Raw genomic sequence first — 23229 nt, 5'->3', positions numbered from 1 at the left:
CTCAGTGTAAGGCTGTGTCAAAGCTAGAAACTATTCTAACTGGAAAAAGCAAGCGAAAAATAGCCATTTAATCAAGGCTTTTAACCAAAACATGTTCAAATACCTCTTTAAACAACCAAGAATTACAATCCAACTGTCCAGCAATGAGGCAAAGTCAATACATGCCTCCTCCTCAAGAAGATCCAAACTAGTTTAATAATTCATTTCAGGGCTTTAAAATGAGTTTGGTTGCCTTCCCGTCTAGGAAGTTAGAGGACAATAATCATGGATAGTCTGCAGTAAGCTCAAAACTATTAAACGAATCTGTGGATGATAGAAACATGCACTGATTCTGGATTCAAGTGACCTGAATTATCCTCATTTCTTACAAATGAGAGCAGAGAAGTAGGACTATACTTTGACAGAATATATATTTAAGAAGTATTAAATTTAGTATAATTAACTTTTTCAAACTCTACTGTCTTTCTACTGATAATTTAGTACCATTCCAAACTTCCATGTTGAAGTGGCAATTATAAAGATTATTACGAAGTTGTTCGTTTCTTCTTTTTTTAAATTTACTACAAAATGCTAGGCCCGTTTGGAAGCAGAGCCCACTCTTTGAGAATGGTTTCATAGAAAGCGAAGATTATACTCCTTGGTGTCACTGTCAAAGACAGAACAAGCTGAATGGAATTTTAGACTCACCCAGCCATAAGATAAAGTACATGTCCATAATTTACACATTCAACAAGTTTTAATTTAAAAATTCTTTACCTATAATTCTGTACAATGCAAGTTAAACACAGCATTTTTTCTTTTTATTTACGTATATTTTAAGTAAGTAAGCAAAGGCTTACTTATTTAAGTAAGGGAAATTATTAACAATTTCCTTTTACTTGGATCAATAATCAATGCCCATGGAAGCACCAGTCAGAAATCAAACAAAGTACACATTGGGCAAATCTGCTGCAAAAGATCTCTTTAAAGTGTTACAAAGCGAAGATGTCACTCAGAGGACTAAGGTGTACCTGACCCAAGCCACGGTCTTTTCAATCACCTCATATGCATGCAGAAGCTGGGCTATGAAAAAGGAAAACAGGACAAGAATTGATGCATTCGAACTGTGGTGCTGGCAAAGAATACCGAATATACTGTGGACTGCCAGAAGAACTAACAAATCAGTCTTAGAAGAAAAGCAAACAAAATGCTCCTTAGAAGCAAGGATGGAAAGACTTCGGCTCACTTACTTTGAACATGTCATCAGGAAAGACCAATTGCGAGAAAAGAACCTCATGTTTGGTAAAGTTGAGGGCCAGTGAAAATGAGGGGAGCCCTCCATGACATGGACTGACACGACAGCTACAACAATGGACTCAAATACACCAATGATCACGAAGGTGGTACGGGAACGGGCAGCATTTTGGTCCTCAGTGCATGGGGTTGCCATGAGTCATGGACTGAGTCCACGGCAACTAACAACAATATTTCTATGGTAATTCACCATTTGCAAAGCAAGTTCACATGCAATAACCACCTTAACTGAGAAGAACAATTCTTTATTAGCTATGTTTTATAAGTTTTGACAAAATGTGATCCAGATTAAAAATGCAAAAAGACAATGTGGTTGAAGAACAGTCATGCTACATTGTATACCGTAAGTCATGCAAGTTGAAAAATACAGGTAAAAGAAAAGAAGAGTGTTTTTCTGATCCTTCCAGATGTACTGCCATATTGGTAGCTAGAAGCAGGTAGCTGCATAATGACTGTGCCTCCAAAGTTTTTCTTAGAAGTATGCTACTGTAACCTGACTCACGTGTCTTTTCATAACAGTTCACCCCATTTAATTGGTGACTGAAACAAAGCTGGCCTTGAAGAAAGGAACAAATCTCTACTAAGTCTTGCAGAAATAAATCAACGTGACCTGTTATTTCGTGGTAAGTGATTCAGTCTTTCATTTCTCTGCCCTTCATTTCAAATATACTATTAAGAATTTAAAAGACTATACACCATGAACACACAGCCATCACTACTCCAGCTATGATTTTATGCAAAAGGGTGGTCCTTAGCAGGGTGACACTAGGCCAGGAGTGACTGTGGGTTTGTTTCTCCTTAAAATACAAAGCTAAACTCCTTAGGAAAATGAAGTCACTGAAGGTAATATATTAATTCGCAAATAAAATACTGGAAGTAGGCAGGAGTGGATCAAGAGGTAGGTGGCAGAGCAGGGACCAGAACACATCTCATCTTCAATGCCCTTGCAGTTCTGTTGCTCAACGGTCCAAATACATCATTTCTCTAAATTTCTTCAAGCAGCAGCCTCACTGTTCTTCCAATCATCCTGACCCAAAATCTCAAAATCATTTCTGCCTCCTTCCTCTCCCTCAACATCCAATCAGTTGTGAATCCCGTCAGTTCTACTTTCCAGTCAGTTCTACTTCTGTTTCTCCTTCAGCAAATCTGCCTTTTCCACATGGTGGGGCATGGTCAACATCAGCTGCCAAGCTCTGGAAGCTGTGGCCCTCAACTGGTCCTCCGGTTCCATCCCTCTTTCTTCACCTCTCATCTTGTCTATTTCAATGGTTTCCTGACTCCAACACATTTCACCATTTGAAAAGCAAACTCCACAAGGGCAAAGGGACTCATCTTTTGTTGTTGTTATTTTAAAGCAGCTCCCTACTCAAAAAGGTGGTAATGAAGGGCTTTAAAAAAAAAAAAAATTGAATGGCCTCCAAAAAAACTAAAATTAATTTGGATAAAGTAGTTCTAGCATTATGAGAGCCATGTGAGAAAATTTAATATCTTCAAAGAGAAAATCATTAAGAAAATCATTAAACTTCTAAGAATATACACAACAAAATACTTCATCTGTTTGAGACCTTACACAACAAGAAACAGCTCATGACAGAGGCATATAAAAACACTAATATCACAGAGAAGATGCCCTCTGTGTATCTGACCACACCACTGACCCTGACCTAGAGCAACCAGGAGCCCTCCTGGCAGAGCTCACAACTCCCTGGGACGTCAGACAATTGACCCACAGAAGACCACGGCATCAGTTCCTCATCACTGAGTTTTCTAACCCCCTTCTTACAGGTATGGAAGTACTTTTGTTAAAAAAAAAAAAAAGAAGAAGAAGAAGGATTACAATGATTAGTCCATTACCGTCAAATATCACTCTTTGCATTCAATTTTTCCAGCTACGTGGAGTCCCTAGGTGGCGTAAACGGTAAGGCAATCAGCTACTAATAGGAAGACTGGCATTTCAAACACACTCAGAGGCACCTCGAAAGAAAATCCTGGTGATCTGCTTCTGAAAGGTCACAACCGTGAAAACCCTACTGTGCACAGTTCTACTTCGCAACACCCGGGGCAGCCAGCTGAGTTGGAATCTACTGAACGGCAAATGGCTTTGGTTTTTCCAGCTCCTCAAGATGATTTTCCTACTCTTTGTCCAGCTACTCTCAGTGTTAAAAAAAAAAAAAAAGTACATCACTTCCACATGGAAACAGAATGAATTGTTAGTTCATTCCCTAAGTCACTCTAGGTGGCACTGGGACATGCAGTTACAGCATAGGGCAAACAGTCAAGGTAAAGATCAAGTACAGTCTCTGTACTGGTGGACTAATCTGCTATCATATGTGTGCAGGATGTTTCCAAATGCAGGTGTCGTGACAAACGTAAGATACAAATGTACTTAAAAGCGTTACTTAGGTTAGGAAAGCCTGTTGTCATGCATTGTCTCATTCAGGGGACACTAAGGGCCAACAACCACTATCAGGTACAAGTCCTCAAAATACTGTCCCTTTCTGAAGTGATCCTTATTTGCGAAAGTTTTGGGGAATACTGCTAACGCACAGTCCAGTGCTGTGGCCAAAAGGCTAAGATACCAATGGGGAAAAAAATTAATACTGCAATCTGCACTTCCATGAATTTTATTGGCTGTCTTGGAAATTCAAATCAAAGCGGGAAATCTTTATTGCTGATATTGGTCATCTTGAATAACTAAATGTTAAGGCTTCTGTTGAGTGGGGACAACCTTTGGGAATATAAAGAAGCAGACTTGTTTATGGTGTGGGACTTCAGAAATATGAAAAGGAAGTGGAAAGCTGCCAACCCTGGAAATCAGGATTGCAATTCTTCATTTCAACAGGGTTTTAGTTCTATTACTATGTAACTGGAATCAACAACTGAGAACCCCAGTCCCTCCCATGAGGCTGGCTCTTCCTCTCCCTGAATGTACGGTGAGGGTAAGCAATCATTATTTGGCTACATGGCATCAATGTTCCATCCTTGCCAGCCAGACCAGCACCTCCAAAGACCTAGATTCCTGGGGGTGCTATTAACACAAGGCCTTTCACCTCCTCTGCTCTGGTTTCTCAATAGCCCAGGAGGAACGGCTGCGTATTGGCTGCAGCTACCTAACATCCACCTGAAGCAATTTCACTTCAGCTTTGTGAGAAGTAAAACGAAAACCGCACTTTGATGCAAGCATGTCCTCTTACAAACACAGAATCAAGTCACTTTGAAAATAGAGTATAAGGAAGACTTGCTAGATACATGAGAATCTTTCCCTACTGAGACAAGAGAAAAGACGACTCTAGTGTGAAATTAGTCAATGAATTGCAATACGGACCTTTAAAACGATGTTTTTATCATACAAGTAAAAGATACTTAATGCAGAAAAATAAAAAATACAGACACTCAAAAAGAATAAAATTTACCCATAATCCTATCACTCAGAGAGGTTTTTGTTAACGTTGCTGTTGTTAGTTACCATCGAGTTGGCCCCGGATTCACAGTGACCCCACGCACCATGGAATGAAACACTGCCTGGCCCTGTGCCATCTCCATGACCAGTTGCAGATCAGACCACTGTGATACACAGGGTTTTCACTGGCTTGTTTTCAGAAGTAGATCTCCAGGTATTTCTTCCTAGATACTCACTGGAAACACTTGTAAGTCTTTCCAAAATTTACACATACTTCTTTCTCTATACATACTTTAAAAAAAAAAAAGTTGCCTTTGATTCAAGTCCGACTTGTGTGTGCAACCCGTGTGTCTGAATAGAGCTGTGCTCCACAGAGTTTTCAATGGCTGATTTTTCTGGAACTGTATATGTAGACAGACAGACAGACAGATATGTGTCTACTGTGTGAATATATACATAAATGTATGTGTGCGTTTACATATACACACATATATAAAAGAATTTGCAAGAAACCTTTAACCCAAATTCTTTCTTTGCCATTATTTTCAGAAAGAGTAGCACCTTAAAGAGCATTTTATAAGCAATCGATGTTTCGTGGAGCCTTAACAATACCTGCATTTCTAGGCAAAACAGATGCAAAACCAGGGAGTGTGACTACAATGCCCTTATTGGTTCATTAAGGAGATATGGGGGCGGGGGTGAAGGAAAGAAGGGAAAAGGAGAAGGGCACCTCATCCCCAAAGCTCACCTAGCATCACCGTACTCTTGCAGCTCGTCTCCTGGAGTTATAAAAAGCCCGGAAGCGATAGAGTAAGAACAGGTGGCGATGTGAAAGAAGCCCATTTCTGGGGTTTAGGTGCATCCATTGCTGTCGTCTCATGCATTTGTACCAGCTGCATCAACGGTGTCAACCCTGAGATCCGGGAATGGAGGTGAGGGAAACTGAAGCCCTCCAAACGCTCTGTATGTAACTGACAGAAGCTGGCCAAACCATTTCCTTCCTTCTCCGAGATCAGTTTTACTGCCACAATTGAAAACACTAAAGTGCGTAACTAAGTTTACCATCTACTAATGGTTCGTGTTGTGGGAAAGTTTACGTAACTCTCCAAAGCAAAAGTCTCTAGTCATTTTCAAATATCCTTTCATAAATATCTCATGGCATTAAAATCAGGGAAAGAAAAGAAAAAAACCAGAAAGTTGCAAACATAAAAATTATGCAGTCTGGCCAAACCTGCCTAAATACATCTTAACCTGGACCAATTATTTTCTTCCACATACATAATAAAAAATATCAGATTCACTTACCTCCATGATAGCGACATTACATATCACGACAGAGGAGTGTCATTAGCTGTGCTTAATACCACTGCAATGTCTTCCTTCAGAATAAATTGAAATAGTATGTTACTCACCCCCTGGAAAGAAGTATTGTTCAAGTTGTGGATGCATAGTGGGAGCAGTACAGATATACACATGTAATAAACTGAAAAAATCTATTACAAATATTTAAAAACCCACACTAGGCTAGGGTCGCTATGAATCAGAATCGACTCGACACTATTCTAAAAGAATGTATGATACACTACAGTATTGAACATACATAATGAACACAAACAACAGATCAAGAAGCACTTATAACGCAGCTGAAATTTCTTCTTGGTACTTTGGACAGATGTCAACTGAAACACCATCTCCTCCACTGAAGTCTTCCAGCTTACACTGGACCACTGTGATTGCTCCCTCTTCTGAACTCCTTAACACTATCCTCTGAAATGCCTCTCTATCCTTTTATGCTGCCTTGAAGCATCTCTTACAATACTGAATTTAACTTTTTTTCTTTTTTTGGTTGCAATCCCCACACTGTGTTAGCACTCTCCCCCTTTCCCTTTCCACCCCCGGTTCACTGTGTCCATTTGTCCAGTTTTCCTGTCCCTTCCTGCTTTCTCGTCTTCGTTTTTGGGCAGGTGTTGCCCATTTGGTCTCATATACTTGATTGAACTAAGATGCACGTTCCTCACGTCTGTTACTGTTTGTTTTCTAGGCCTGTCTAATATTTGGCTGAAAGGTGGACTCCGGGAATGGCTTTAGTTCTGAGTTAGCAGGTTGTCCGGGAGTCTCTGTCAGTGTTTCTCCAGTCTCTGTCAGACCAGTAAGTCTGTCTTTTTTTGTGAATTTGAATTTTGTTCTACATTTTTTTCTCACTCTGCCTGGAACCCTGTATTGTGGTCCCTATCACAGCAGTGGGTGGTGGTAGCCAGACATAATCTAGTTCTTCTGGGCTCAGGATGGTGTAGGCTGTGCTTCCTGTGGTTCGTATTTGCCTTGTGTCTTTGGCTTCTTTTATGGTTCGATGTGTATTATCCTCTTTCAATTTGTGTACAAGGGGCCCTTAATCAGACCTCATAATCTATGGATTACATATATTTGCATTTCTCCCAATGCTAAAATAAAATGGTCATTCAATAAATATCTGTTGCATGAAAAAAAAATTTTAAGTCGCTGAACTTGAAGAGTTAATCATCTTTGTGAGAGAGGATGTGAGGAACTTGAACACAGAGGTTGTAGGTGTATACACAGCACACATGTACTAAGATCAGTGACAACTGGGCAAATCCCCTGTAGAAGACTTTTTTAAGGTTTCACAAAGCAAAAATGTCACTTTGATGACTAAGGTGCACCTGACCCAAGACACGGTCTAATCAATCCTCTTATAGGCACACAAAAATTTGATAATGAAAAAGGAAGATAGAAGAATTGAAGCTTGCGAACTGTGGTGTTGGTGAAGCAGATCGACTATGCTGTAGGCTACCAAAAGAATGAACAAATCAGTCTTAGAAGAAATACAACCAGAATGTTCCTTAGAAGTAAGAATGGGGAGACTTCACTTAGCTTACTTGGCCACATCATCAGGAAAAGCTAATTACTAAAAAACGATATCATGTTTGGTAAACCAGAGAGCCATCAAAAACAAGGGAAATCCTTAATGAGATTGACAGACACAATAGCTGTAACAACAGACTCAAGCATACCAAGGATCATGAAGACAGCACGGGACCAGGCAACATTTCATTCTGTTGTATGTAAGGCTGACTGATATAAGTTGTAGTCAACTCGACAGCAACTAACAAGATCAAGGAGAGTGTAATAAGGAGAAATAAGACTTGTGTCTGATAAAACAGTCTGGCAACATTCCTTAGAAGTCAGGTTCAATGGTGAGACAAAAGAATGTCACGTGCAAGATCACAGAGATAGAGACAAACAAATGCCACGAGGGGTCGGTGAGGACCCCTTGATAAGCAAGAGGGCCGGTACAAGTGACAGCGTAAAGATGAGGTAGAGAAGGCAAGGATGGATGAGTCTCCAAGCTCTCAAGTAGTGGGAAGAGTATACTCGGTACTCAGCATGCTGTTGTTGTCAGGGGCCATGGAGTCCGTTCCGGCCCAATTCACCACAGAACAAAACTTTGCCCACTCCTGCGCCATGCTCACAATCGTTGTTATGCTTGAGCCCATTGTTGCAGTCACTGTGTCAATCCATCTCCATGAGACTCATTCTCTTTTCCACTGACTCTGTACTTTACTGAGCATGATGTCCTTCTCCAGGGACTAATCCTTCCTGACAACATGTCCAAAGTACGTGAGGCGTAGTCTCACCATTCTTGCTTCTAAGGAACATTCTGGCTGTACTTCTTCCAAGACAGATTTGTTCGTTCTTCTGGCAGTCCATGGTATATTCAATATTCTTCACCAGCACCACAAAGGCATCGATTCTTCTTCAATCTTGCTTATTCATTGTCCAGCTTTCACATGCATATGATGCAATTGAAGATACCATGACTTGGGTCAGGCACACCTTAGTCTTCAAGTTGACATCTTTGCTTTTCAACACTTTAAAGAGGTCCTTTGCAGCAGATTTGCCCAATGCAGTGCGTCTTGATTTCTTGACTGCTGCTTCCATGGGTGTTGATTGTGGATCCAAGTAAAATGAAATCCTTGACAACTTCAATCTTTTCTCTGTTTATCATGATGATGCTTATTGGTCCAGTTGTGAGGATTTTCGTTTTCTTTATGTTGAGATGTAATCCACACTGAAGGCTGTGGTCTTTGATCTTCATCAGTAAGTGCTTCAAGTCCTCTTCGCTTCCAGCAAGCAAGGTTTTGTCATCTATATAACACAGGTTTTAATGAGTCTTCCTCCAATCCTGACGCCCTCCAATTCTGGTTGCATGTTAGCAATCAGAAAAAAAAAGCTGGACTAAATGGGAAAACAATCTCCACAGTGAACAGAAAATACTCTCATGGAACTAGTTAATACCAAGCCCAAACTTGTCGCCGTCAAGCCAATTCCAACTCATGGCGACCCTACAGGACAGAGTAGAACTGCCTCATAGGGTTTCCAAGGAGCAGGTGATGGGTTCAAACTGCTGAACTTTTGGTTAGCTGCCAAGCTCTTAACCATTGTGCCTCTAGGGCTCCAACTAGTTAACAGCAGTAGCAAAATAGGCCTTTAAACTATTTAAAAATGAATCTCTTATTAGTAACTCTGAAGTGTCAAAGATACAAAATGATTTTGAATTTTGACTATCTTGAGAACTGTAATTTATCTTCTATGCAGACTGAATAAGGAAAATATTGTGTGCATCACTTAATGAAATATCCTAGAAGGATTCAGCCATTCCTTTAAATCATGGCACTTAGATTTCAATCACAAAAAATTCATCATTTATAAATCTTATCCAGCCATCCACCCCTGGGGCTGAGTTAAGGACTCTTTACTTACTCGCTCCCTGTTTCCTAATACATGAGTTTGAAGCTGTCAAACTAATCAGATCCAGATGATATTCATTTGGATAAAATTTAAAATCCATATAGTCTTTCCCAAAGAAAAAAGAATGGGTGCCTCTGACAGAGAAAAATTGTAACTGAATAATTAAGTTGTTTTTCCTTTTGTTCCTTTATTTCTAAGCCACGGAAAAGATAAAAAATCCCATTTTATTTCAGCTAAAGGAATATGAGAATGTGGGAAAAATATTAAGAGTACTTTCCCCAACGCATTCTCTTTTTCTCAAGTAAGGCATTTTTTCATTTAAAAAAGGGAAAAAAAAGATTAAATCTGCTATATGACTCACAAATGAGGGGATAATTTATACCATAGCAAGAGAAAGGTTTACAAAGTGGATGATGGTTTTATTAAATAGATTTGCTTGTTATTATTTTCCAGTCAAAATGCCAGGCAAGCAGGTTACAGTATAACCTGCATACATAGTTCAGAAATAGTATGGTGTAGTTTTTTTTATTAGTATAACATAGTATAGTTATGTTGTCGTCATCGTTGCTAGGTGTCAACTAGTCGGTTCCTACTCATAGCAATGCACAATGCACAATAGAACGAAACACCGCCTGGTCCTGAACCATCCTCACAGTTCTTGTTATGCTTGAGCCCACTGTTGCAGCCACTGTGTCAATCGATCTCGTTGATGATCTTCCTCTTTTTCGCTGACCCTCTACTTTACACTCTCCAGGGACTGATCCCTCCTGATAGCATGTCCAAAGTATGTGAGACGTAGTCTCCCCAACCTTGCTTCTAAGGAGCATTCGGGTTGTACTTCCTCCCAGACAGATATGTTCAGTCTGTTGGCAGTCTATGGTATATTCTCTGACAACACCGTAACTCAAAGGCATCGATTCTTCCTCAGTCTTCCTTATTCGTTGTCCAGCTTTCGCATGCATATGAGGCAACTGAAAACACCACAGCTCGGATCAAGCACACCTTAGTCTTCAAGGTGGCATCTTAGTTTTTTAACACTTTAAAGAGGTCTTTGGCAGCAGATTTGCCCAATACGATGTGTCTTCTCATTTCCTGACTGCTGCTTCCATGGGTGTTGCTTGTGGATGCAAGTAAAATGAAATCCTTGACAGCATCAATCTTTGTTCCATTCGTTGTGATGTTGTTTATTGGTCCAGTTGTGACGATTTTTGTTTCCTTTATGTTGAGGTGCAATCCATACTGAAGGCTGCGGTCTTTGACCTTCATCAGTAAGTGCTTCAAGTCCTTTTCACTTTCAGCAAGCAAGGCTGTGTCATCTCATAATACCCTCTCCTGAATCCGGCTTGAATTTCTGGCAGTTCCCTGTGGATGTACTGCTGCAAACACTTTTGAATTATCTTCAACAAATTTTACTTGTGTGTGATATAATGATATTGATTGGTAATTTCTGCATTCTGTTAGATCACTTTTCTTTGGATTGGGCATAAATATGGATCTCTCCCAGTTGGTTGGCCAAGTAAGTGTTTCCAGAGTTGTATTTAATTTTTGAAACATCTCAATTGATACTTCGTCAATTCCTGGAGGCTTGTTTTTCAGCAATGTCATCAGTGCAGCTTGCATTTCTTCTTCCAGTACCACTAGTTTTGATCATATGCTACCTCCTGAAATGGGTGAACATCGACCAGTTCTTTTTGGTTCAGTGACTGTGTGTATTCTTTCCATTTTTTCTTTTTTATTATACTTTAGATAAAGGTTTACAAAGCAAATTAGTTTCTCATTAAACAATTAATACACACATTGTAACGTGACATTGATTGCCAATTCCAGGACATGTCAACACTCTCCCCTTCTCAACCTTGGGTTCCCCATTACCAGTTTTTCTGTCCCCTCCTGCCTTCTCATCCTTGCCCCTGATCTGGTGTGTCCATTTAATCTGGTTTTGTTTTATGGGCCTGTCTAAACTTTGGCTATCTTTTGATGCTTCCTATGTCATCCAATATTTTGCTCATAGAATCCTTCTATATTGCAACTCAAGGCTTGAATTTTTTCTTCAGTTCTTTCAGCTTGATAAATGCCAAGCATGCTCTTTCCTCTTGGTTTTCTAACTCCAGGTCTTTGCACATTTCATTATAATACTTTACTAGATACGATACTACACTTTGCACTTGAAGCATTTACTGATAAAGATCAAAGACTACAGCTTTCTCTATGGATTACACTTCAACATAAAGAAAACAAAAATCTTCACAACTGGACCAACAAACAATATCATAATAAATGGAGGAAATACTGAAGTTGTCAAGGGTTTCATTTTACTTACATTCACAATCAATTCCCACGCAGCCACGAAATAAAACGACGTATTGCATTCGGCAAATCTGCTGCAAAAGGCCTCTTTAAAGTGTTTAAAAAAAAAAAAAGTCACTTTGAGGACTAAGGTGGCCTGTCTCAAACCATGGTATTTTCAACTGCCTCATGTGCATGCAAAAGCTGGACAATGCAGAAGGAAGACTGAAGAATTGATGCATTTGAATTATTGCATCAATAATTAACATAAGAATGAACAAATCTGTCTTGGAAGAAGTACAGCCAGAATGCTCCTTAGAAGTGAGCACGGTGAGACTTCATCTTAAGTACCTTGGACATGTTATCAGGAGGCACCAGTCCCTGGAGAAGGACAACATGCTTAGTAAAGTAGAGGGTCAGTGAAAAAGAGGAAGACCCTCAAAGAGATAGACTGACACAATGGTCACAACAATGGGCTCAAACATAGCAACAATTACGACAGTTCTGTGGTACACAGGGTCGCTGTGAGTCGGAACTGACTCCAGGGCACCTAAGAACAACAACAATAACGTCGGAAAAGCAGGCCATTCTCTTTAAAAGGACACATCGTTTTAAAGGTATCAGCTGCAGCTTTTTATGGAAGGAGAGAGAAATTTAGGCAGGATGAGGCCGTGAGCCCCCACTGGTAGGCTTTGGAAGAGCTATGTCTATACATAATCTTGAAGGCTGGTTAATGCCTTTGGAGAATGTGCCCACTAAAACCTATCTATAGTATTTGTGCTAAACTATTGCCAGTCAAATGAGGCTGCCTAATGGAATCATCGATGAGCTAAACTGCTATACATGGGCACAAGCACTGCCACTTTAATGGAAATCATCACTGCCATGACCAGGACAGAAACACTTGGTAGGGAAACTGAAAATTTAATTTCGATCAGATTAACAAAAAATGAAGAAGAATGCTTGAAGTGGTAGCATGAAAAACAACAACGATTAAAAACATTTGGAACCTTTGCTTACCCTTCAAAGGCATTTGTTGCCATGGTTTTAAAAGACCTCTGAAAGCTTCAGCTGTGTCCACAAGAGCTGCCAAGAAATAGGGGTTCTACGCTGATTTTATTTTTCAGGTGCATCATGTCTTAATTATCTCTAAGACAAAAATTACTTGGCAAAAAAAGAACAACCAATGCCATCTCACAGGTAGAAATACTATGATTTTACTCTCGTAAGCCCTTCTTCAAATGCATGCATGTATCTGCGCGTGTGCACACACACACACACACACCCCTACCTCATTATTGTACTGTTGCATTAAAGAGTAACAACCATTTAAAATCAGTCAATGGGAACGGCATTCTTACATGAAATGCGTGTTTCGGTCTTGAGTTTAACAGGTGTATCACTGCCTTTCTTCTCTCAGAAGAACTGGAGGCCCGACACTTGGCTTACTGTTGTTGTTAGGTGCCGTCAAGTTGGCTGCAACTCATAGTGACCTTATGTATAACATAAGGTCCTACACCATCCTCACAATCGCTGCTATGTTTGAGCCAATTGTTGCAGCCACTGTGTCAATCCATTTCGTTGTGGACGTCCCTCTTTTTCACTGACCCTCTGCTTTACCAAGCATGATATCCTTCTCCAGAGATTGGTCCCTCCTGATGACACATCCAAAGTAAGCAAGACTAAGTCTAACCCACTGCCGTTGAGTCGATTCCGACTCATAGAGACCCTATAGGACAGAGTAGAACTGCCCGATAGAGTTTCCAGGGAGCGCCTGGTGGATCCAAACTGCCGAGCTCTTGGTTAGCAGCCGTAGCACTTAACCACTATGCCACCAGGGTTTCCAAGACTAAGTCTAAAAAAGTCTAGCCACCCTCAATTCTAAGCAGCATTCTGGTTGTACTTCCTCCAAGATAGATTTGTTCCTCTGGCAGTCCATAATATATTCAATATTCTTCACCAACACCACAGTTTGAATGTATCAATTCTTCGGCCTTCCTTTATCATTGTCCAGCTTTCACACACATACGATGCGATTGAAAATACCATGCCTTGGGTCAGGTGCACCTTAGTCATCAAAGTGACACCTTTGCTTTTTAACACTTTAAAGAGGTCTTTTGCAACAGGTTTCCCCAATGCAATACATTATTTGATTTCTTGACTGCTGTTTCTGTGGCAAATTTACCAATATCTAGGGGTAAGACCTTTCTTATAAAAATGCTTATTATAAATGCTTTGATTTAAAAATTGCATGATGGCTCGTAAGTGTGCACAGGAAAGCACTCCTGCCCCTTGCCTCGTTTTATTTCTGTTGCTCAACGTGCATGTTGCCACAAGATGCAGAGTATGAAATAGAGGTAGACATACTGGAAGGAACAGGCGAGGTCTGGGTCAGAAAAGGAACTTACGGACTCCCACAATATGAATAATTTGCCAAGAAAAAACTACATCTGAGTCTTGTCTGAACTTTGTGAAAATGCTGCTATTTGTTCCTGCAGTTTACTATTTGAACAGCTTCGTGTGTTGGCGCCAACATGTTCCCTACTCAATTGCAAGCTCCCGGAGAGCAGCGTTTGGCCCTGTGGAGCTAATTCGTGATTTTCTGGTTTACAAGGGCCTTGAATGTACACTTCTGATAAGAGTGTTTCTTACAAGGTTTTGGTAAGATCCAGGGAACGTTTATATTACAACCAAGGGGAAGCTTTTTGAGTCAGTTCTCCATGATTAATAATGTACAAAAAGTAATAATCATAATAATGGTCAACCTTCAGGAAGTATTTAAACTGTTCTTCTCACCAAGTTATTTTAGAATTAATTGAGGAAATTGACTCAAATCCCTACCACTGAACTGTCTGGAGAGGACTGATTGTTTCTCTGGCTGCTAGGTAATTCTATCCGGGTATCCAGCTCTCACCTCTAACTCAGCATGGAAGGGACTGAACTGGCCAGATCCTCCCACTAATTAGCTTTGCTCTCGATTTTCCCAGCTCAGCTCGTGATATCGTCATTCTCCCTGTTTCAATCTCTTTAACTCTTCTCCCTCCCACACAGCCCACATTTAATCACCTTAAACTACTGCAGATTGTTGCTTTAGAACATCCCTCATTCTGTTCCCCATTTTCCCATTTCACAAACACCAGAGCTCCAGATTTGTAGCACGTCTAAGCTACCCGAATAACGGCCAAATTAGTCTTCATGTTTCCAGTCTCTCCATGTCTGGCCTCTCCTATGTGTCTCTGGAAGATCAATCTTCATTAAAGACTGTTTTCAACAGATCTCTTCCATGATTAAAAAAAAGCTAATGGTTCTGGGTTGTCAAAAGCCCACAGACTGATCCAGATCTCCCTGTCATTCCTTTATTCAGTGGCTGAGTGGCTGATAATGCACAAAGCCTTGATGTGGGCTTTACCTTTCAGGGGCTCACAATCAGTAGTGGAGAAGTCACACGTATACAGGCATATGTCACCTTTGGCTAGGGTAAGAATGTTTACAGGTAAATATGGAGAAAAATCCCCAGCAAAGAAATGTAATGACCATATTTGAGGGACAGTAAGTAGTCCAGTGTCTACCTCAGAGGCAGAAATGGTGATGTTCAAACGAGTAGGAAAATAGGCTAGACCATGACTGTGGAGAACCCTGAAGGGTAGTCTGAAGATTATTCCACTGGCCACAGAAGTCATTAAAGGATTCTGTACAAGACAGTGACATGATTTGCAACTTGTTTTGAGAATGTTAATACAGTGGCAGTGTTCAGAACGGTTTTAGTTTACATGAAGGAAGATCAAATGAAGTGAGTGGCCTGGATGGAGAATAAGGCAAAAAGAAAAATCAGATGATTGCAGTGATCCCAGTGAAGGGCAGTGGGGCTAACTGCAGGGAGTGGAATTGGATGGAGATACATTTAACAGATAAATGCAATAGAACTGCATGGCTGTTCTGATGGGAAACGTCAGGAAGAACTGCAAAGTGGAAACATGAAGATAAGTAGCTCCAAGAATTTAGCTGTTGATGTGTGAGGGAATGGTGATGGTACCAACGTTAACTTGAGTCAGGAAGAGGAGTGTCAGGTGTCAGAGACACCAGGAGTCACTAAGAAGCAAGTGTGATGCAGGAGCTAGCAATTATTTGCATAGCTGTGATAGTTTAGCTTTAGATAAGTATGAGATTGCTCAGAATACTGCGAGGAGAGAACAAAGAAGAAAAGGAGCAAGACTGCAGACCCTGGGCAATGTCTACTTTTAAAGAGTTGAGGAGAGAAAGAGGCAGAGGACAACCAGCCCTCTGTTCTCTCAAGGCCAATTTACTTAATATCCACTGAGTATTTTTTTTTTATATATATATATATATATTGGTTTATGCTATTTCACGTTTCTGGAATCATCTTCCAAATTCCTTATTGCCTATGAAAATCCTCCATTTCTTTCCAGGCCAAAATCAAATATACCACTTTAATTATGCTTCTCTTGCCAGCCTAGCCTGGTGAAATTTCTTCCTTCTCTGAGCCCCTCGAGTAGTTATTATCCACCATTCTTTTTGTTTGTTTGTTTTCTCTAAAGTGTTCTTATTTCAAGATGTGTAAGCAATAGATTTAGTTTTTTGGGGGGTGGGGGTGGTATCTCACTCACTCTTTTTTTTTTTTTTTTTGTACTTTAGGTGAGTGAAGGTTTACAGAACAAACTAGCTTCTCTTTAAACACTTAGTACACATGCTGTTTTATGACTTTGGTTAACAATCCCACGACATGTCAACGCTCTCCCTTCTCAACCTTGGGTTCCCTATTACCAGCTTTCCTGTCCCCTCCCACCTTCTAATCCTTCCCCTGGGCTGGTGTGCCTCCTTTAGTCTTGTTTTGTTTTATGGGCCTGTCTAATCTTTGGCTGAAGGATGAACCTCAGGAATGACTTCATTACTGAGCTAAATGGGTGTCCACGGGCCATACCCTTGGGGTTTCTCCAATCTGTCAGGCCAGTAAGTTCTGGTCTTCTTCTTGTGAATTAGAATTTTGTTCTACATTTTTCTCCAGCTCTGTCTGAGATCCTCTATTGTGATCCCTGTCAGAAAAGCCAGTGGTGGTAGCTGGGTACCATATAGTTGTACTGGATTCAGTCTGGTGGAGGCTGTGGTAGTTGTAGTCCATTAGCCCTTTGAACTAAACTTTCCTTTGTATGCACCATTCTTTTGACTCTCGCCATATTGTATACGTCTGAATAGTGCACAACATGACTAGAAGAACTTGAGATACACTGACACACATGCAAAGAAGAAATGGGCTCTCACTGAGGGTACATACAAGTTTGGGTAAGAATGGGAGGTGGTGGTACTTGGTGCAGACACACAATAATCAACCAAATGAATAAAACAGAATAACTTCACAAGAGTTTAAGGGCATCAAAGAGAAATGAGGCAGGGTGATGGAACATTTGGAAAAAAGCCCTGACAATCTACCATATTTTTACGCAAATAACGTGCACCTTCTAAGTTTATTTGCTAGCCACTCCCTCCTCTCCCCCCGCAAGGTATTTTCGTAAGCACTGTTATGCCAATTTTTTCACATGTTGCTGTAAAAAAAAATAGCATAGTGCAATTACAAAAATACTTCACCGGGGGAGGGAGCAGTTGGCAAACATGTAGAAGGCACTCGTCATTTGCATAAAAATACGGTACTTCTGAAAAATCAATAACAACCCTATGGAGCACAGCTGTACTCTGACACACATGGGATGGCCATGAACTGGAATCAGCCTGATGGTAATTTGTCTGGTTTAGTTTTAAAGCAGTATTCAAAAAAAAAAAAAACTAGGGACAATGTTTTGCAGGGTTACTTTTGGTAGGGTAATCAGGGAAGTCCTCCCTGAGAAAGTGACACTGGCAGAGATCTGAGTGACAAAAAGTCAGCCAAGTAAAGATCTGTGTATTCTAAGTAGAGGGAAGGAGGGAACCACTCATGCTGAGATCCTGAAGAAGGAACACATTTGGTGTGCTGGGAGGAGAAGTAGAAGGCCAATGTGGCTAGGTTGCAATGAATGAGGGGAATAAGAACTGTAAAACAGGTTAAACTCGAAAGGAACGTGTAATTTACTCTTGGCGAAGTAAGGTATTTCAGCAGAAGACCATATGATCTGATTAATGTATCTAAAACATCACTCCTGCTTTGCACAGAGGCTGCACTGTACAGGGCAAGCATGTCAACAGAAAGACTAAATACATTTAGTATTTTTGTGTGCCTTTTTATTATATAGCCAGGACCTCAATCCTGAGCTTCATCTATGAAAGGACCCCCCCCCCAAAAAATAGTTAAGTGATGAAGAGAGCAGCCTCCATGTCTATCCCATCCTCTGATCACTCTGCTGATTTTTTCCAGGCATGAGTGCACATGGAGAGTGTCCAGTCAGGCCAGAGAGCAGAGACTTCCCATTGGACGCGTAAACTGTCTTAGGTGAACACGAGTGAGTACCTAGGCCCGGAAGACTAAGATCTCTTTTAATAGATTCTACGAAGTAGATAGAGCCAAATGAATGGGCCCGAGGTTCCTTTGGAAGTTAAGTTTCTGCTTACCCTCTGCAGCTGTCACAGGAGCTATCCAGGGTGCTGGACTACCTCACCCTGAAGCTTTCTAGGGCCTGGTGGGTGGATCTGGCTGTTAGTTATTCATGTTGGACCTACAGCTCCCAGGGCATTGCACCTCAACCAGACTCCACCCCTGATACCATGTCCTTCTGGTCTTACCTAGCCTCTAAGCCATGAGTCAGAATCGACTCGATGGCACTGGAAGCCAACACCTGCCCTGGGCCATGAGTGTCTGACCTAATGTGGAGCATCTTATACATAAGCTACATAGAGAGAATATGAAGTGACAACATAGCTTGCGGTGTACAGACAGGCCTGGGCTTCCACTATGCCTCGTAACCATTTGAAATAATAACAAAAGGGGACCAGTGAGCTCAGTGGGGTCCTTTTTCCTCGGAATAATACTTGAAGGCATAACTGGCTCCTGCTCCTATAACCAAGCCTGCTTATATAATTCATCCCAGAGTCTCCACCTAAAACACATCTTAAGGGACACTGCTTCTCCACCCCCAGTGATTAATAAATTCATAGCATATCCAACTTCACCCTCTCCATTAAATAGTGTCCTTGACTTAGCTTTAAAAAAAATATGTTCAACTGAAGGCCATTACTCAATTCTTGAGTAATCAAGTTTATACACTAAATAGTAGATGAAAATCCGTATGATTTCAAGTCCAACAACTGTACCTCTTCAACTAAAACACTTAGAGTACTAGAGTTATCTGATGGATACTCACTTCTAACACTCTTCTTAAGTAACAAGAAAAACAGGGAGAGCTGCAGCATCTTCAGAACTTTCCACCTGCATGTCAGACCCTTCACTCTCCTTAAATGTATTTGAGGGGCAGTGTGATTTATAAAGAGCCACAGAAGTTCAGTAAAACTTTTTAGTTCCAAGTTATCAAGATTATAAAGAGAACATAAGACCAGAAACCCTTAAATTTCCTCTGGTATTTCCCTTTATCTGCACAAACAAATCAAATACATGGAAATGCTGTTAGAGTACAAAAAATATAAACTATTTTGTTTTAACACAGTCTAAGACTAAATACAAACACCCATCTGTCAGTCTGTCATACTGTGGTGGCTTGATGTTACTATGACGCTGCAAGCTATGCCACTGGTATTTCAAATACCAGCAGGGTCACCCATGGGAATAGGTTTCAGTGGCGCTTCCAGACAAAGACAGACTGGAAGAAAGGCCTGGCAATCTACCTCTAAACATCAGCCAATGAAAACCCTATGGATCACAACAGATTATTGTCTGATACAGTGTTGGAAGATGAAAGGCACTAGGTTGGAAGGCACTACAAAACGGACTCAAACATACCCACGATCATGAAGGTGGTGCAAGACTGGGCAATGTTTCATTATGCTGTACGTGGAGTTGCCATGAATTGAAGCTGATTCAATAGCAACTAACAACAACAACAAAGACCAAATACATGGCCCAGCAATGTCTTTCTTTAACTAATGGAAAATGAACTTTGTCTATTTTTATCCACAGAACTCCTCGCACTCCAGATTACTTCCTGTTCTTCACATATGCTCATTCCTATGACTAAACACTCACCCCCTCCTATTTCACCTTGCTCACTTGGCTCATCCTCCAGGCCTAATTTTAAGTCAGGAACCTTCTCTGAGAGCCTGACTCATCCCCCACCAGGACTGGGTGAAATTCAGACTCTGTAAGACCCTACCCTGACCTCTATGGTAGCATTTGTTACGCTGCAGTTGAATTGTCACTTTATTCGTCCATCTGTCTCACTACATCATAAGCTCCATGTGGGCAGACATTTTGCCTTTCCTTTCATTGTACCTTCAGGGCCTTGCATAATTTTTCAGTGAGCAGAAGTATTCAAGGAAAAAATGGAAGAATTAGTGAACTTAATGATTTTTAAGGTTCCCCCCTAACTCTAGATGTTAATAACCCTGCTTTGTTCTTGGCTTCTTTTAGAACTTGGAACTCAATATTCATTTCATTTAAGAGACCTTATATAAGTGACTTCACACTTTGAGGGGAGCAAAAGGTTAATGCGCTCAGCTGCTAAACCAAAAGTTGGAAGTTGTAGTCCACCCGGAAGCACCTCTCAAGAAAGGCCTGGTAATCTACTTCCAAAAAATCAGCAGTTGAAAATCTCACGAATTCAGGGGGGGAAAAAAAAAACTATGGAGCACGTTCTACTCCGACACACATGAGGTCATCATGAGTCAGAATCAACTCCATGGCAACTGTTTTTTTTTTTTTTTTTTTCACACCACAATATAAGACACAATGTAAGGTAGAAATTGTATTTTAATATTGAACAATTTCAATGATATCCTATAATTTGTCTGTATAACAAGATAAAAATAAGAGATATATATTTTAACCACTAAAGAGTAAGCAGAAATTTTTTTTTTAATTTCTATTTGAAATAATGCCACACCAATATAATATCTATTTTTTACAAACTCACATTTTCTTTACTGACTTTTCTTCTGCCCTGTTGATCTTCTGTTTCCTGTGTTTTCTGTCCTGATGCTTTAATGCTTAGAGAAAATACTAAATTGCTGGGAATTTATAGAGCACACCCTTAAATACTGAACAAAAGACAACAAAAAATAATTTGGGAGAATATTTCTATTGTTCCTTGGAGAAAGGTCATTTCTACTTTCAATCTCAATAATTTCAAATTTATAACTGTTACCTTTTTTTCATTTTCACATATAGTTTTTCTTATCTTTATCACACAAGTAGTGTTTTATCTATGCTGACTTAATTTTCTAATTTTATCATGAGTTCAGGAGTCCCTGACTGGCACAAATGGTTAAGTGCTTGGCTACTAACCAAAAGGCTGGTGGTTCAAATCCATTCAGAGGCACCTGAGGAGAAAGACCTGGAGATCACAGTCATTGAAAACCCTACGAAGTGCAGTTCTACTCTGACAGGCATAGGGTCACCATAAGTCAGAATCGACTTGGTTTTCTTTTATTTGTTTTTATCCTGAACAAATACCTCATCTCCCCAAATAAATTTCCAAATAAATTCTAAGTTTTGTAAGATTACGGATTAGGTCTTACACATCTCCTGATTCCCCTCAGAGCAGCTAGCACAGGTACAGAGTAAAGTCTCAATAAACACGAATAATCAAAACTTTAGACTTAGAAGCTATCTATTCCCTTTCTATACTTTATATCAGGATTCAGCTCATTATGGCCCACGGTCCAAATCTGGTCAGTCATCTGTTTTGTGTATAAAGTATTATTGGTACATAGCCACATCCATTCATGTACATATCAACTATGGCTGCTTTCCACTTAACAATGGCAGAGTTGAGGTGCTGTGACAGTGAGCAGATGGCCACCAAAGCCTAAAATATTTACTATGTGGCCCTTTACAGAAAGTTTGCTGACCGCTGTTTTAAAGCATTTTTACGGACAAGGCAACTCCGTTGCAGAGAAGAGACTCATCCAAGTTTGTAGCTGTACCCACTCACTAACTTTCCTCAGTCAGGTGATTTTTCACTATCAGACTGAATGCTTACCTAAAATGCTGGTATTTTAGATTATATAAAATCAAAGAAACAGTAAAACCACAAATGAAGATGGCTGTCAAAAGACCTTTAAGGGGTTCTACTAACTAGAAACCAAAATATAAATACAATTCTTCTGAATTATCATAGTATCAGCTAGTAAAATTAAATACATATATGCGCATACATATATGTACATATGTGCATATATACACATATGTACACACCACACACATATATACACATATAGTTTAAGATTTACTATCAAAGAATACCTTTAATTTTATAAAGATGTCAACAAAAAAATGTCCAAGTTTTACAGCAGAGTTCTAAAAGATGCTGAAGGCAGTGAGTGTCAAAGAAAATGCTATTAAAATAGACCAAGGTGACCTCCCATGGTGCTCTTGCTAAGATATGAATGGCTAAAAAAATTACCCAACTGGCAATAAATAAACAGTGTGGACCATCCTGCAGCTTTTGTCTCACATCACGGCAACGAAGAGCTACCCTGAAAGTCCATGAGAATCTTTTCTTCAATCAGTGTCTGCTAATTTAGTAGACTCTGGTTTTCAATAAGTTACTGAAATCTAGATTTTTATAGAGGGAATTACATATCTCCATCACAAAGATTCTTAGTGTTTATATACTAAGCTTCACTGAAGCTGAGAAAGAAAAGAAATAAGAGCAGAGAAAAATGTCCCTACTATTAAGACAAAAAGGAGCCCTGGTGGCACAGTGGTTAAGCACTTGGCTGCTAAAAACTAGGGTGGCAGTTCAAACACACTAGCCGCTCCACAGGAGAAAGATACAGCAGTCTGCTTCCATAAAGATCACAGCCTTGGAGACCCTATGGTGCAGTTCTACTCTGTTGTGTAGGATCGCTATGAGCCGGAATAAACTCGATAGCAGGGGTTTGTTTTGTTTTGTCTTTTTGGTATTAAGACAAAAAATGAGTTCAGTTAGTCTAAACTGCTTAGTTCCTGTGAGACAAAGGATCTTCAGCACAGAAATTTGGGGTAGTAAAAGTTACTGGTGTTTCCCCAGAGTATCCTATATAAGGCAGCAATATATATAGACACTTGGGGTAGAAATAAAATATACAGCTGGCAGTATATCAAAGAAGTTCAAATTGTAAACTATAGAATAGTAAAGTATCACTGCAGGGGGAAAATGAAACGTTGCAGTGGGTACCTAATTAACTGTGTGGTACAGATGACATGCCCATACAAGTCATCAGCCATTGAGTCTGATTTCATCATTTTATCCAAAGGTCATGTCATCCGTTGAGACAACAAAGAGATGAAAGAGGAGGGAGAGGAGAATAATTTAAATTAGAATTGGTCTGGAGCAGAAATCACAACAGAATATTTACCTAGACAAGGCCAAGGTAAAGAGATAAGT

At 40.1% G+C, this 23229-nt stretch overlaps 1 protein-coding gene across 7 annotated transcripts in view; it reads right to left on the bottom strand.

Moving 5' to 3' along the window:
* ESR1 (estrogen receptor 1) overlaps positions 1 to 23229 on the bottom strand; it is a 529996-nt gene that overhangs the window by 292850 nt on the left and 213917 nt on the right. The gene's annotated exons all lie outside the window — the stretch shown is intronic.

This window comes from Elephas maximus, chromosome 1, assembly GCF_024166365.1.
Source record: "Elephas maximus indicus isolate mEleMax1 chromosome 1, mEleMax1 primary haplotype, whole genome shotgun sequence".
NCBI lineage: Eukaryota > Metazoa > Chordata > Mammalia > Proboscidea > Elephantidae > Elephas > Elephas maximus.
Note: the sequence above shows the minus strand (reverse complement) of the source record. Positions and strands in the feature narration are given on the sequence as shown.